Genomic DNA, 14,393 nt, shown 5'->3' with positions numbered 1-14,393 from the left:
GGAATCAAGTCTCCCTGCCTGACACCCTTCCTTATTAAAATTCTACTGCTGACTTTATGTAGTAATATACTAGGTGTGCAGTCGTTATATATATATATATATATATATATATATATATATATATATATATATATATATATATATTCCAGTTTTTCACATAAGACTCTCATTCACCCTGATTTCGCAATGCCTGCATCACTGCTGAGATTTCAAATTATTCAACGGCTTTCTCGTAATCAATGAACACTATACAAAAGGGTTGGTTATATTCTGCTCATTTGTCTTTCACCTGATTGATAGTGTGGATATGGTCCATTGTCGAGTATCGTTCGAGTCGATTAAACCTCTCATGTAAAGCCCTTACCCGAGTGCCATGAGGTATCCGTAATAAATAAATAACTAAATAATCTACTAAATAAAAAATAAATCATTTACGAAAACACCTGCCCGATCATTTCACTTATTGAAGTGTACGGTTTTTCTGATTCTTTTTGTCGTTAGCTTAGTGAATACCTTGTAGGCAACAGACAGTACGCTGATTTTTCAGGTCCTTGACGCCTCCGTTCGTACGAATTAAGATAATGATAGCGTTCTTCCAAGTTTCTGGTAGGCTGGAGGTCATAAAGAATTGCGTCTACAGGATGGCTAGTTTTCTAGCAGAATCTCCCCTCCGTCCTTCAAGTGATCTGCAGTTACCAGATGCTCAACAGCTCCTTTTCAACACTTTGCATTGCTCCGAAGGCTTTCTTTACTTCTTCCTTCGTTACTGGCGGGGTGTCCCGTTGCTGTGCCAGCTGCCTCTTTTTTTAACGTTCTGATTACATTCTTTACTCTATAGCTTTGTGTAGAACTATTCGGCTACATTAACTATTTTATCCAAATTGCTAATGCCATTGCCCTCTTTGCCTTTTAGCGCATACGTCTAGCTTTTTACCTATGCCTAGTTTCTTATTCACTTTGTGTCTCTTCGTTTTCTCTTGAGTTTTCTTTTAGGCTATCTCCGTTCTTTCGAGCAAGCTCGGTTTTCTACATGTTAAACATTTTTATGTGGGCTACCTTGCGCTTATTTAATATATTTGACAGCTATGCCAGTCGTATTCTGTCCGTAGGGTTAGGCGCTCCCACGCTTTGTCGTTTCTTATTCAGATTTTAAAGCGAAAGCTAAACTAGGCAAGCAGAAGCACATTTCCCGGTGCTTGCCGAAGGCCCCTACTGCGCATGCGCCGTTACCATGGCAACCAGTACCAAGGCAGCCATGGCGCCGCAGCCGCTGCACCGCAGAGTGCATGCGCAGAGTCGCGCCGCGCAACTGGGGTATCAGCCGGAAGCGATGCGCTCGCTCCTCAGAAGCGCACTGTAGAGGGCTAGCATGCGCCATGTGTGTTTATTCCCCCCTCCCCCCTCCTTTCTTTGCGGCTAAGGGAGGTGAGCTTCGCCGTTGAGCGGGCCCCAAGGAGGTCCGTGGATGAGCGCGGTCTCATTAGGAGCGCCCATCTTTCTGTCCCCTGTGTCGCCGCGGCAGACCCCGGAGAGCCCCCGGCGGGAAGAACTGCGAGGAGGGCGCCAAGCGGGAAGCAGCCAGAGAGGGAGCGGCCGGCTCACCCAAGCCTCCCATTGTCCCCTTTCAGGGAAGGACGCGTGTTTCTCGCCGGGGCCGCTTTGTGCCAGTGCACAAAGAGCCAAGAGCCATAAAAATGTCAACGCCGCCGTTTCATCGTACGCCGACCGCTCACCGCGGCTTGACAAACACCACTTGAGACCCAATTAAGATTCGAGCGCTTAATACGGAGGTTCGACCGCTTTTCTTTTGAAAAGAGAACACTGCTGAACGAAGCGGGGCCAGGCGCGTCCGGATGAATGGGAGCTGTGGGCGGCGGTGCAGCTGGCTGGCGTCCGGTATAGCCCCGAGGCTCGACAACTCGGTCTGAAGAAACGGGAGCGCGCAGAAGACACCACCGGACAGAACGAGCACAGCCACCTGCTTAATTGGGGACAGTGGCGGCCACTTGACTTATGTCGCCGCCCGGACCCCGGAGGACGGCTGGTGGCTTCGGCAGTCCATTGTGATCCGACTCTTATCGGAAAGTGGATCTGCGCTCCCGGGTGTTGTTTGCGACAGTCGCAGCTGGGTTGGGGCCGAGAATTGCCCTAGTGTCGGGAAGCGTCAAGGTCACGGGTACTGGGGAGACAGACGTACCCGTGGAAGTGTCTTGCTATGTTGTTTTGTGTGTTTTGGTTCTTCTTCATTAGGGGAGAGAGTTGGTCTGATATAGTGGAGTGTTTTGCTATGTTGTTTGTAAGTACTGTGCTTTTCTTTCCATAGCGGAGAGAGTTTGTTTAGTACGGTGGAAGTGTGGGGCGGGGCGCGTAACCCAGGGGGCCAATCCGTATGTGTGTGAATTCTCAGAATGTACTATGTTTTCAGTCAAAGTGATGCCCTTTTTACAATATGTACATTTGAGAGAGGGCTATGTGCCCTACGGAAGTTGGAGGGCGGGCCACACGCCTAATAACCAATCGTGTTAAGAGTTTGACCCGATTGGATGCTGATGAATGTGGGTTGGGCCCATGTGTCTTTAAAACTGGGTCCCGGAGCCCGGAAAAGGGGTTCTGGGCTACGGAGATAGATGTAACGCATCTTCGGCTATGCCGAGTAGGAGCCTCCCCTAAATGTTAGCCAGTTCCATGTCGTTGTTGTTGTACTCACTGCTCAACTTGTACATAAATGTAAACTATTGTATATAAAGCTTCGATTTATATCCCCTGCAAGTTCTCTGTTGTTTGCAAGTATTGTCTAGCCAGACCTTCAGCCTTCAAGATATCAAAAGCCGTCTCCGACGGGGCACCCCTGGTGCAAGGGAAAGAAGAAGAAAAGAACCTATTCGCTTTTGGTTGGTGTAAGCGAAACTTTACTCGCACCATGGGAGAAGGAGAGCGGCCGTGCTCGTCACGGCAGCAGTATACAGGCTGCGTGAAACTAAGTCTTCCGAACCGGAAGTCGTCGCATGGTACAAGGCCAGCCGACAGCGTGAAAACGTGGCGAGAAAGGCTAAGCGGGAGGTCGACACGTCCGAAGTACGAGAGGAACGTCTTTCAAAGAGACGCCGCCAAGGTCCTGAACGACAACTGCGGCGTGTCGCTACCGAAATGTCACTGTGGTTTATGGGGGTTTAGCGTCCCAAAGTGACCCAGACAATGAGCGACGCCGTAGTGAAGCGCTCCGGAAATTTCAACGACCTGGGATTCTTTAATGTGCACTGGCATCGTACAGTACACGGGATTTTAGAATTTCGCCCTCATCGAAATTCGGCTGCTGCTGCCGGGATCGAAGCCGCGTTTTTCGGGTTAGCAGTCGAGCGTCGTAATCACTGAGCCACCCGCGGCAGGGCCTAAATGTCAGTAGACGAAACTGCTTTCCCTACCTATATCCTGGCCCAGCTCACCTAAGCGACTGCCAATTTCTTCCTCTACTGTGATAGCTTGCCGGTATCCTGTCGAACCATCCTACCACCTACTTCTACTGCAAACTCCATAATGATGTCTGTGAGATTGCCGTTGATTCTTTCAACATTAAGATCGTCTTCCTCAGTGAGAGCCGAATATATGTTCTGCAGCGGTATCATGAATTTCTTTCCTTTCCCTCTTACAGCTAACTCGTTAATGGGCTTCCGCTTCACTAATTTCTTCCGTTCCCTTCTGAGATCTAAGCTAATTCGGGACCTTATCACTTTTTTGCGGCCAGCTGTTTTTCAACAGTTCTAAGGGTCAGTGAGATGATTTCTTTTATCCAGCTGCTTTGCCTTCAGTTGGTCGTGTTCTGTATGCATGTTCACTTGGGCTGTGGCTGTTCTTTGAGCTAGTATACAACACTTTCATAGCGGTGTCTATTACAGCTTTCTTTTTGTTGTGCCTTTACATGTATTTGGCTCTTTGTTGTCCCTTCTATGCGGTGTTGCCTTTTGTTTGGTTTAAACTTCATCTTGTTTTATTTATTCTCGCTATGTATTATGAGACGTCCCAACTTTAGTGCTTGTCGCGGGAGAGAAATAAAATAAAAATACACAGCTAGGTAATTAGTGTTTACTCATTTAATTACTTAGCATCATCCCCACAGCGCCATAGACCGGCGCTATAGTGTGTTTGTGGGGGGAGAGGGTTGAAAGGAAAAAGCATACAAATACCACCGCGTGCAGGTGGATACAAAGAAAGGTAACACTGTGATAGAAAGAACTCTGAATTATTATACATAACTGTCACAGCATGGAATAAAATGAACCATTTGCTAATATGGACAGTACTTCCTCGGGCAGCTTATTCCTTCAGGAAATTAATTTTTGGAAACAAAAAGACATTCTAAGAAGGTGCGTCCGGCATCTTTATATCTTAACTTCAAGTGCGTGATCTATCAATAAAGACACATACCTATGTATTTGGTTCTATCTATTCCAGTTCTTCACTGAAATATAGTATGGGATAATTTTAAACACAAAATTTTCCTACTTTTTCAAGTGTGACCCAACCCAAAGCTTTTTTCGCGCTCGTTGAGCTAAAATATTGGCCATAGTTATCAAAAACAAAACAAACAGCCAAATTCTGAACTCTTTCTAGCTTTTGAATGTCAAGCAAGGAGTACGGGTCCCAGACTATCCAAGCATACTCAAGTACGCTTCTACTATTTGTATTATTCAGCAGTTATTTTACTTTAAAAGGAAAAGTTTTGCTCTACGTCGCAAGAAGCCGAAAACGCGGCATGCTTTTGCAGTAACAAAATCAACGTGACGGCGCCAAGATATTGCACTGGTTAAATATAGTAAAAGATATTGAAATTCCAACACTGAAAGCAGTGTACTATTATTATTAAGCTCTTTATATTTATATTGTTACGTGGCAGGAGGCGTTCACGCCACGAAGAACACTGGTGCACTCACGCTGAACAGAACACAAGCAGAGGGCGCACCGGATGCCAAAACACAGGCCACCGTCCAGGATTCGGAGCCCGGGCACGCGCCAAGCGCCCTCTCACTTCGTCGGCCTCATCTTCTCTGAGTCGACCCGTAGCATGACCCCCGGGCGCAAAAGCACCGTCGCGGTGCTGCTTAGCGAGTGTCAGAAGAAGGTAGGTGGTAGGGCTTGAGGCGCGACACGTGCACAATATCTGAGGGTGGAGTACGGGAAGTGCACTCGGGGAAGGCAGGCTCAATCTCGTATGTGACGGCTGTGACTTGGCGCAGCACACGATACGGGCCCACATATCGAGAAAGAAGCTTTTCCGAGAGCCCTACACGGCGAGAAGGCACCCAGAGCAATGCAAGGGACCCAGGCAAGAAGGCACTGTCCAGGTGGCGGCGGTTATAGTGCTGTTGCTGAGAAGCTTGGGAGGCTTGCAAGCGGGAACGGGCGACTTGGCGAGCATGGTCGGCATGGGCAATGGCTTTACGGGCGTATTCAGAATGTGGGGGAGGAGATGTTCGATACAATGTGTCAAGCGGCAGTTGAGGCTCGCGGCCGTACAGGAGGTAAAACGGAGAGTAGCCGGCAGTGTCGTGGCGGGATGAATTATATGCAAATGTAACGTATGGGAGTGCGACGTCCCAGTCTCGGTGATCAGAGGAGACGTACATGGCGAGCATGTCGGTAAGCGTGCGATTGAGTCGCTCAGTGAGGCCATTAGTTTGGGGGTGGTAAGCGGTCGTCAACTTGTGCTTAGTTGAGCACGCGCGAAGAATGTCGTTTACCACTGCTGAAAGGAAGGTGCGGCCTCGGTCGGTGAGCAGTTGGTGGGGTGCTCCATGATGAAGAATGACATCCTGAAGAAGAAAGTCGGCGACATCAGCGGCAGTACTCGTGGGGAGCGCACGTGTTATCGCGTACCGGGTGGCATAGTATGTGGCTACTGCAACCCATCTGTTCCCAGAAGTGGACTCAGGAAAGGGGCCGAGAAGATCCAAGCCGACACGGTAGAACGGCTCCGGAGGGATGTCAATGGGCTGAAGATAGCCAGCGGGAGCAGATGCAGGGCGCTTGCGACGCTGACACTCATCGCAAGAACCAACGTAACGGCGCACTGAGCGGTAGAGGCCAGGCCAGAAGAACCGACGGCGGATGCGGTCGTACGTGCGAGTAACGTCTAGATAGCCAGCAGTCGGGAGGTCATGGAGTTCGTGGAGAACGACTGTTCGTAAGTGCTTCGGGACGACGAGGAGAAGGTCAGGACCAGTTGGTTGAAGATTCCGGCGGTATAAAATACCATCAACGAGAGCAAAGCGGTTCAGTGAAGGGTCGGTGTGGGCGGACGTTAGGCGATCGATGATGGAGAGAAGCTCCGCATCCCGACGCTGTTCTTCGCCGATAGTTGTAAACGGCGATAGAGAGAACAGGTCAATAGCGCTTGCGCTCGTCACAGTATTAGTGTGGGGAACAGGGTAACGAGAGAGGCAGTCGGCATCTTTGTGCAACCGTCCGGACTTGTAGATCACAACGTAGTCATATTCTTGGAGTCGTAGCGCCCAACGACCGAGGCGACCGATAGGATCCTTCAGAGAAGAGAGCCAGCACAGTGCGTGATGATCTGTAACAACTGTGAATGGCCTGCCATATAGGTAGGGTCGAAATTTGCCGACAGCCCAGACGAGGGTCAAGCACTCTCTTTCGGTAATGGAGTAGTGCTTCTCGGAAGGGGATAGGAGGCGCCTAGCATAGGCAAAGATGAGGACGACCCGTAGCAATATGCTTCACATTTAAAATGAGCTGCCAAAAAGGAATCCTTGATGCGTTATTTATGTGAGAAAGTCAGCTCTAAATGTCAGTTTGCTTAACAGCCATAGCGGACCCCTGACCCAGAAAAGTGCACCGCATCTCATTGTGTTTGTCTGTCTGGCTCGCTTGTTTGACTGCAGCCAGCTTTATGACATGCAGCCAAACTGCCCACTGAGTTGTGGGCATCCTTCCAGTTGTGTTTGTTTGTGGGTATATTTACGTATACCTACACATACATTACGGAAATCAACAATACCGAAGCCAAGCAGCAGAGCGAACGTTTTTTTTTTAATTTGTATTTTTTCAGCAGTGGAAGAATAATTAAAGGAAAAGAGAAAACAACCGCAAGCCACCAGTGGGGTCTGACCCCTAGACCTCCGATTTTAGCCTCTGGTGCTCTAACTACTGAGATACGGCGACGGCTGTCAAATCTCCTACTTTCGGGTGCATTTATGTGTAGTGATAGGGAACCTTGACAGTGTTCACCAGCTCCACCCTCGTCGATAGCGGCGGACGTGGTACCTCCCGTATTACCGCGAGTGCCCCGTAGGAACGTGCTCGAGCGATGACGGCGGAAGCTGTGCGAGAACCGCTGGTCGAATTGTACTATGTGGCGCTCGGCAAGCCTTGGCAATTCTTGTAGCTATAGGTCTGTCGTGTTCCTCTCTCGAGCTCTCTGCTGTCTTGCTCGTCATAGCACGTCTAAGTAAACCTGAGCAAGGTGTGTTGCTGGGCGAGTTGGTTGGGGTACATCTTGAGAAAAACAGCGCTTGCAGACAAAGGACCAGAACAAGAAGGACACACAACTGCTCTTGTGTGTCCTTCTTGTTCTGGTCCTTTGTCTGCAAGCGTTGTTTTTCTCAGTAAGTAAACCTGACCTGTGTACGTCAACAGTTTGTAGGTGACAGTATCTTCGGATTAACTGCCATTTTTCTTCCGATTTCTAAACTACTCTCTTGAGCTTCTCCACCATTCCAGCTATCCCGTACCCTTTCTGCTGCGTGAGCGTGGTCTATTTACTCTTCTGGCCGATAATACGCTTTCCTCGTTTACGTCCTCGATGATCTTTCAGCACGCATAAACTACGCACTCGCCACGGACAGTCGCTGTTTATGCGATATGGCCTCCTCTCCAGGCTTCCCCACATTTTCACAATTTTGTAATTTTTTAGAAGCGTGGGGGGCCTCTAAAAAATTACAAAATTGTGAAAATGTGGCGAATCCTGGAAAGGAGGATCCATCGCATAAACAGCGACTATCCGTGGCGAGTGTGTAGATAAATTTTTATTGAATCTTGAGGCAGGCACGAAAGCCTCGGTGCTACCGGCGGCTCATAATTCAGGCAAGCTAACATAGCTGCGCGCTGTTTCGGGCTGTCACAAAATACAGCTCATTTTTAAACAAAACAAACAAGAACCGCGACGCACGGACGCCTCTCGCCAGCGCGCGTCGTAAAACATGGGAGAAAGAAACCCCGGAGAGCGAGTATCTTTGTGTGTGTGACTGCCCCCTGCACCACCACTTGCCAACGCAACGCACCGAGGGATTGCATCAGCCATGATGTCGATTGCTCTGGAATGTCGGAGACGTTTCTATTCGAAATCAACGGAGAGGGTGCACTCTTGCGTGTGCAAAGAGAGGCTCTCACCCACTTCACTGCCGCGGCAGCGGCGGCGCCAGAACAGAAAGTTCTCGGTGCTCCTCGAAGCCAGTATCGGCGTTTTAAGGCGAAAGCCTTTAATGCCTCACACTGTCGTTAGCAAACGCGTTGGCAGCCGTGTCGACAGACGCGTCGGCAGATTTGTCCGCCTTTCGGGGTCACTCTTTAAAAAGAAACTGCGCCGAGGGTGGGAATCGAACCGGGACCTTTTGCATTCGAAGCGACGACGCTACCACTCCGCCACGAAGGATCAAGGTTGAACCATGAATAAAGGCGCATCTAGTGAATGCATGGGTTTCATAAATATAATACAACGAATAAAGTCAAGAAAAAGAAAAACAAATAAGAAAATAAAAATAAAAACAATAACAATGAGAAAAGGAGCAACAAAAATAAAATATAGAAATAAAAAGTAACTAAAAATAAACAATGCGCCAGGAAACGCTTTCGCCTTCCAGCTTTTTATGAGCCAAAGTGCCCCCGAACTTTTGACCAATGGGGAAGCGGTGCCCGGCGCGAAAAGGAGAAGGAGACTGCACGGCCGATACTGTGTGTATGTGCACCATCCTTGGCGCGAAGAACAGACAGACGTGGAACAAGTCTATATAAGAAGGGCGTTGACCGCTGTCAGCTAGCCCGAGCCCACCGTTTAAGCTTCATCGAGGCGCGCTCGCTTCACTCCCGGGACCGCACCACTCGCCTCAGCCATGGACCAAAGAGGTAGCGCGCGCCAGTCAGCGGGACGGCACTGTCGTGAACCTCTGGTCGTCGGGCTGTCGCAGAGCCCGGTGAACAAATTGTGTTTTGTTTTGTTATCCTCTCTGTTGTTTTAGTGGCCTTTAGGTGCAATAATTCTTTTGTATTGTAATCTCTCTCGAGTGTAACTTTGCACGAGTTGCATTGTTTTGTTAATCACATTGTATGCGCTGGGGCTAGTGATTGTGAAATCGTCTGTATCGTCTCACTGCTGTGTAAGCATTGTTTTGTTTGTGAACCTTTGGCTCCGACCGTTCCTCTGGCTTGCGACCGGCAAAAGCTGTGCACCAAACGACCAAGCCTCTTGTCACTTGGTAGCTGGTCTTCGATGAGCTTGCCACGCTGAGTCGAGGGCATCTCTTTTGTGTTCGAGACCGCTACCCCACACGCTCTAAGGATGTCTGGGAATGCACGCTAAAGTGCGTGAAGTGGTGACACGGACTCTGACTGTTTTGGACTCCACGCTCTTCTCAAGTTTCAGTCCGCGTGGTTTTTACTGTTCGTGTAACTGCGCGCCAGTGCGCACAAACCGCAGCGGTTTGTGCGGAAGAGTGAAAATCTTGTGCGCGTTACAATTGAAGGCATTGTATTTTTTTCGTAGCATGAAAAACATATTCACGTTTCAACTGAGGAGGCGCTGGATTCGAGTAAATACGTTGCATTTTTAATTACAAAATCTTGTAGTTGATTGATCAAATGGCTCTTACTCTTTATTTAGCAGTTTTGTGCAACTCCGCTAGACTCGCCGCATCATGTTTTTACATATAAAATGTCTTCATTTTCGCTGCAGGCTGGATATCGGTTTCTTCACAATATTTTAATAAGCCTGCCTCTTATCTCCTTGCTGCCAATATTCGTAATAGTTGTTGTCGCCTTAGTGGCAACTGGTAATTTTTTTTTATTAATAATTCTTTATTGCGCCAAATATTTAAAAAAAAGTACAGAAATCCGGCCTGCCAAAGCCTCATAGGGCTTGAGCGGCAGAGCCCGACAGGCAGCGGAACCGCGCAGACATACACACAGGCAAAAAAAAAACACATTCAAAATAACGGACATCAAATTAGTATGACGGTGAGAACAAAATAGACACAAGACTCATGTTACATGAAGGAAAAAAAAATCCTCATCAGATTAAATCGCAAGGAAGAAAAACCAAAGTGGCATAACAATACCTCAGATCAGTGCAATAAATACAGCAGTAACCAATGACATCACAAGATTTACTTGACAGGTGGTAAAGCACATGCATGATGTCGTATACCCTCTAATTAATGTATCGCAGCATCTTTTTTATTTTGTATTTAGTTTTTGCCCGGCGAACACTTGGAGGTAACCTGTTAAAGTGAAAGGGAACGTAATAATATCTTAAACGCCTTCCATATCTTGTAGACCGTCGGGGAATACAAAAAGGTTCCTTCGGTCGAAGAGACCGTGTGGGAACATACGGAATCTTATAGTCACTAAGCCAAAAATGTTTTAGGACGATCGTTTCCATCAAAAGGCGATCAAAATCAGGTACAGAAAATACGTTAAAGAGATCAGAATTGGAGGGAAGGCCTAAATCATAGCCGATATTTTTTAATAAAGATCGTAGGAGAGAATTAATCCTGCACTTCCAGCGAACTGCGCAGTGACCATAAATCGTTATGCCATAGCGCAGTATGCTATAACCAAGGGCGTTTACGATAACTTTGCGTATTGAAAGCGGCATGTAGTACCTGATGTTGTAAAGCACACAGGAGACGGTTCGGAGCTTTTTACAAACGTGGGACAAGTGATCATTCCATGAAAGAGCACTGTCAAAGTATAATCCTAGGTATTTCACTGTATTTGTATAGCTCAAGGGTATACATTGACATTGGGAACAATCAGATCCGTGCAAGAAAAGGTGATAATTTAAATCTACCTTCTTCATCGGGCTGTGAAAGCATATAAGCTGAGTCTTAGAGCTGTTAACTTTAATTAGGTTGTTTGAGAACCAGTCCATAGAAATTATTGCTGCAGCTTGAAGAGAAGAAATTGAGTCAGAGTAGTTCGGAGACTCGGTTACAAGTACAGTATCGTCAGCGTACTGGTACAGGCCTACAGGAACAAAGTTTGAAAGGTCATTCACGTAGACGTTAAATAACAGGGGACTAATTATAGAACCTTGCGGGACGCCAGCTTTAATTAACAAAGAAGCGCTCTTTGCCCGGCCAATGGAGATATATTGCGTTCTCTGCAGTAAAAAAATTTCCAAAAGCGAAAGCTTTTGGCGAAAGCTTTGCCAGTTGAAGTTGTTGAGCAATCGGACGTGCACAAGTTCGAACGTTCTATCGATATTTTGTGTCGGGGCCACCCAACTTGATGTTATGAGACATGAATTTTTTCTGTTGTACATTGCATTTGTATTCCCTCCCTGTAACGACCCTCAAGCGAGGGTCAACAGTATCAATAAAAAAAAAAGAAACGCTCCACGGAAGCCTAACTTGGACAGTTTACACAATAGCACACTGTGACACACGCTGTCAAAAGCCTTGCTGACATCCAGAAACAGTGCACACACCACTTGGTTACGTTCAAAAGATCGATTTAACATGTCAGAAAAATCCTCCAAAAGCATTTCCGTCCCTTTACCTTGTACAAAACCATATTGACACGGTGACAGGATTTTGTGCTTATCTAAAAAACTTGTCATTGTAAACAGCAGATGTTTTTCTAATATTTGAGTCAAACAGGGCAAGACTGAAATAGGACGATAATTCTCATACCTATTACGTGCACCACCTTTGTGAATTGGGGTAACTATAGCCGCTTTCATGTTCACCGGGATCATGCCGCTTGAGATAATGCTGTTGAACAGCGACAGCAACACGCCTTTAAGTATGTCGAACAAGGTTCGGAAATCATCAACTGAAATGCCATCTATTCCCACAGATCTATTGCGTTTAAGACCAAAAATAATTGAACAGAGGTCATCCTCACTTAGCAAAGGTAGGTGTGCAGATTCAACTGTGCTGTTCTTCAGAGTACAAAATAAGGGATTCTGTTGCGCACTGCTCGAAACTTGCGAGAAGAACCTGTTGAATTCATTAGCTATTTTTTCTTCATCAGTGCCGAAATACGACACAAAATCTTTGCCATCATTGCCACGCCTTTTGACACCTCGTAGATTGTTAATCAAAGACCACGTTTTTCTAGTATCAGAGCCTGCATTCTTGAACTTGTTACGAAAATGTACTCTTTTAGCCTGACGAATCATTGCGTTTACTTTATTTCTTGCAACCTTAAACTTGGACCGTAGCAGGATAGATGCAGGTGCCCTTTTCGACTGGGCCCAGAGCAAATCTTTTTCTTTTATAGCTGATAGTATATTTAAGGTCATCCATGAGTTTTCTTTATTGCGCTGCCTGATTTCAACCACGCGAGTAGCCGCTTTATTAAACTCTTGTAATAGCTCAACAAGCTTATCATAAATGTCTTTCGGGGGCACGTTTTCCAAGAACACTTCCCAATCGTATTCCGATGCCAGTCGGTAAAAGATTTTGGGATCGCAGATGGAAATTTCTTTTTTACCGCTATCTGCTCTTGGAGGGTTCGATTTCCGGGCTAAAGAACAACAGACAAAGTAGTGGTCTGACAGCTTTGCTTCGACGATAGCAGATTGTAGGGCACAATTCGGAGCTCTTATATTTATGTGGTCGATGCAAGAGACGACAAGTTGCCCTGACAGAAATTCTTCTCGCGTAGCTTTCTGGATAGTTGGTTGCAGTCCCCATTTTGATAACAGATCAAGATAATCTGAGACCAGAGCCCTAGAAGGGCGAAAGGTATCATGTTAACATCGCCTATAACACAGATATAATCTTCATGCGAGTGGGCTGAGAGGGCGTTGTCAAGTTCGGCCAAAAAGAGCCTGCCATTGAAGCAGGGGGGTCGGTATACTGAAAAGAGTATCAGAGAGAGAGCTGGCGTGCTCAAACGCAATGCTACTACTTCTGCTTGCTGGAAGTCAGAATTTAGCTCTGTGACAGTCCAACTGTCTCTCACAAAAACTGCGACGCCACCCCCTTTTCTAGCAGGTCGGGTACAGGAAATTGCTTGGTAACCTGGTATTGCATACTGATTGAAAATATCGGCTGAAATATTGATTTCCGTCAGTACAAATACGTCAAATGTAGAACGAGAAGGTGAAGTTAGTGCCATGAATTCATCCCAGTGCTTTCGGATACTGCGGATATTAACGTGCGTCGCGCAAAAAGCAGGTTGTGCGTCACTTGTGAAAAATTTTGTTACTTCGGAAAATGTTGTACATGCAAGGAATTCGAGATCACCCATGCTCAGCAGATCTTATCCAGGTCAGACATCTTCTCAATGCGGATAACAGTCTTGACTTCTTCTGATTTCTTGGCCAGAACTTTGCCGTTACTGCTTTGCCGTTACTGCGTTACTGTTTAATTACTGCTTCAGATATCGCAGGCTCGTTTTTCTTCTCTTTGTCTCGTTTCCGCTATCCGTCACAGGATTGCCTTACAACGTTCGCACTGTTGCTGTTGCGCCAGTGGACAGGTATTTTGTGCGAGATTTAAAGTAAAAAAAAGAATCAGGTGATGTATACGTGCATAGATGCAATTAATGAAACACTGAAATCATAATCATGCAGTAGTACTCGTGACCATATCGGCCCATGAAAAAAGCTTCCTCGTGCAGCACAGTCACGAGGATAGTCGCCGCTGCATCGAGAGAGAAGAAGAATCGACCGTCCTGTGCTACGCTTGGATCCATCGATCGCCTGCCAGTCAACCTCTCAGTGATTTGATTTACTGCGTGAAGGCTTTGGTTGCTACTCATTCCTGCCCAGGTGAGGAACTCGCGCACCCTCAGGAAGCCCTCCAAGTCTCATTTCGCAGGCATGCGTATTGCGCACGGTTCCTCCGCCGCGTATCCCGGCGGGACATGACCCGGAACAGATCCTAACAGATGCTGCAGTCAAGCCTTTCTTTGATCATCAGCAAGCATCATCAGCAAAACAAGATGATTTTTCTTTCACGCGTGCATTCGAATATTGTGACATCTTTACAGCGTCTGGCTGGAATGCGAATTAGGGTCGCCCTACACAGTGACGAGCTCTCTGGGTTATTTTGGTTTCGCTTTGATGTTACGCGTCAATGCTACCTGAATTCCTCAAGAATTCCAGGTCAGAAATACATCTGTCTGTTTAACGAGTAAAGAAAATAAACACG

The 14,393-nt window shown here is 46.9% G+C and overlaps 1 pseudogene; it reads left to right on the top strand.

Annotated features, from left to right (window-relative positions):
* LOC149344687 (neprilysin-21-like) overlaps window positions 1–14,393 on the top strand; it is a 66,220-nt pseudogene that overhangs the window by 14,513 nt on the left and 37,314 nt on the right.

Source organism: Amblyomma mixtum, chromosome 5 (genome assembly GCF_055824585.1).
Source record: "Amblyomma mixtum isolate Tamu chromosome 5, ASM5582458v1, whole genome shotgun sequence".
NCBI lineage: Eukaryota > Metazoa > Arthropoda > Arachnida > Ixodida > Ixodidae > Amblyomma > Amblyomma mixtum.
The sequence above is the reverse complement of the archived record's forward strand: the minus strand, read 5'-3'. Positions and strand labels throughout refer to the sequence as shown.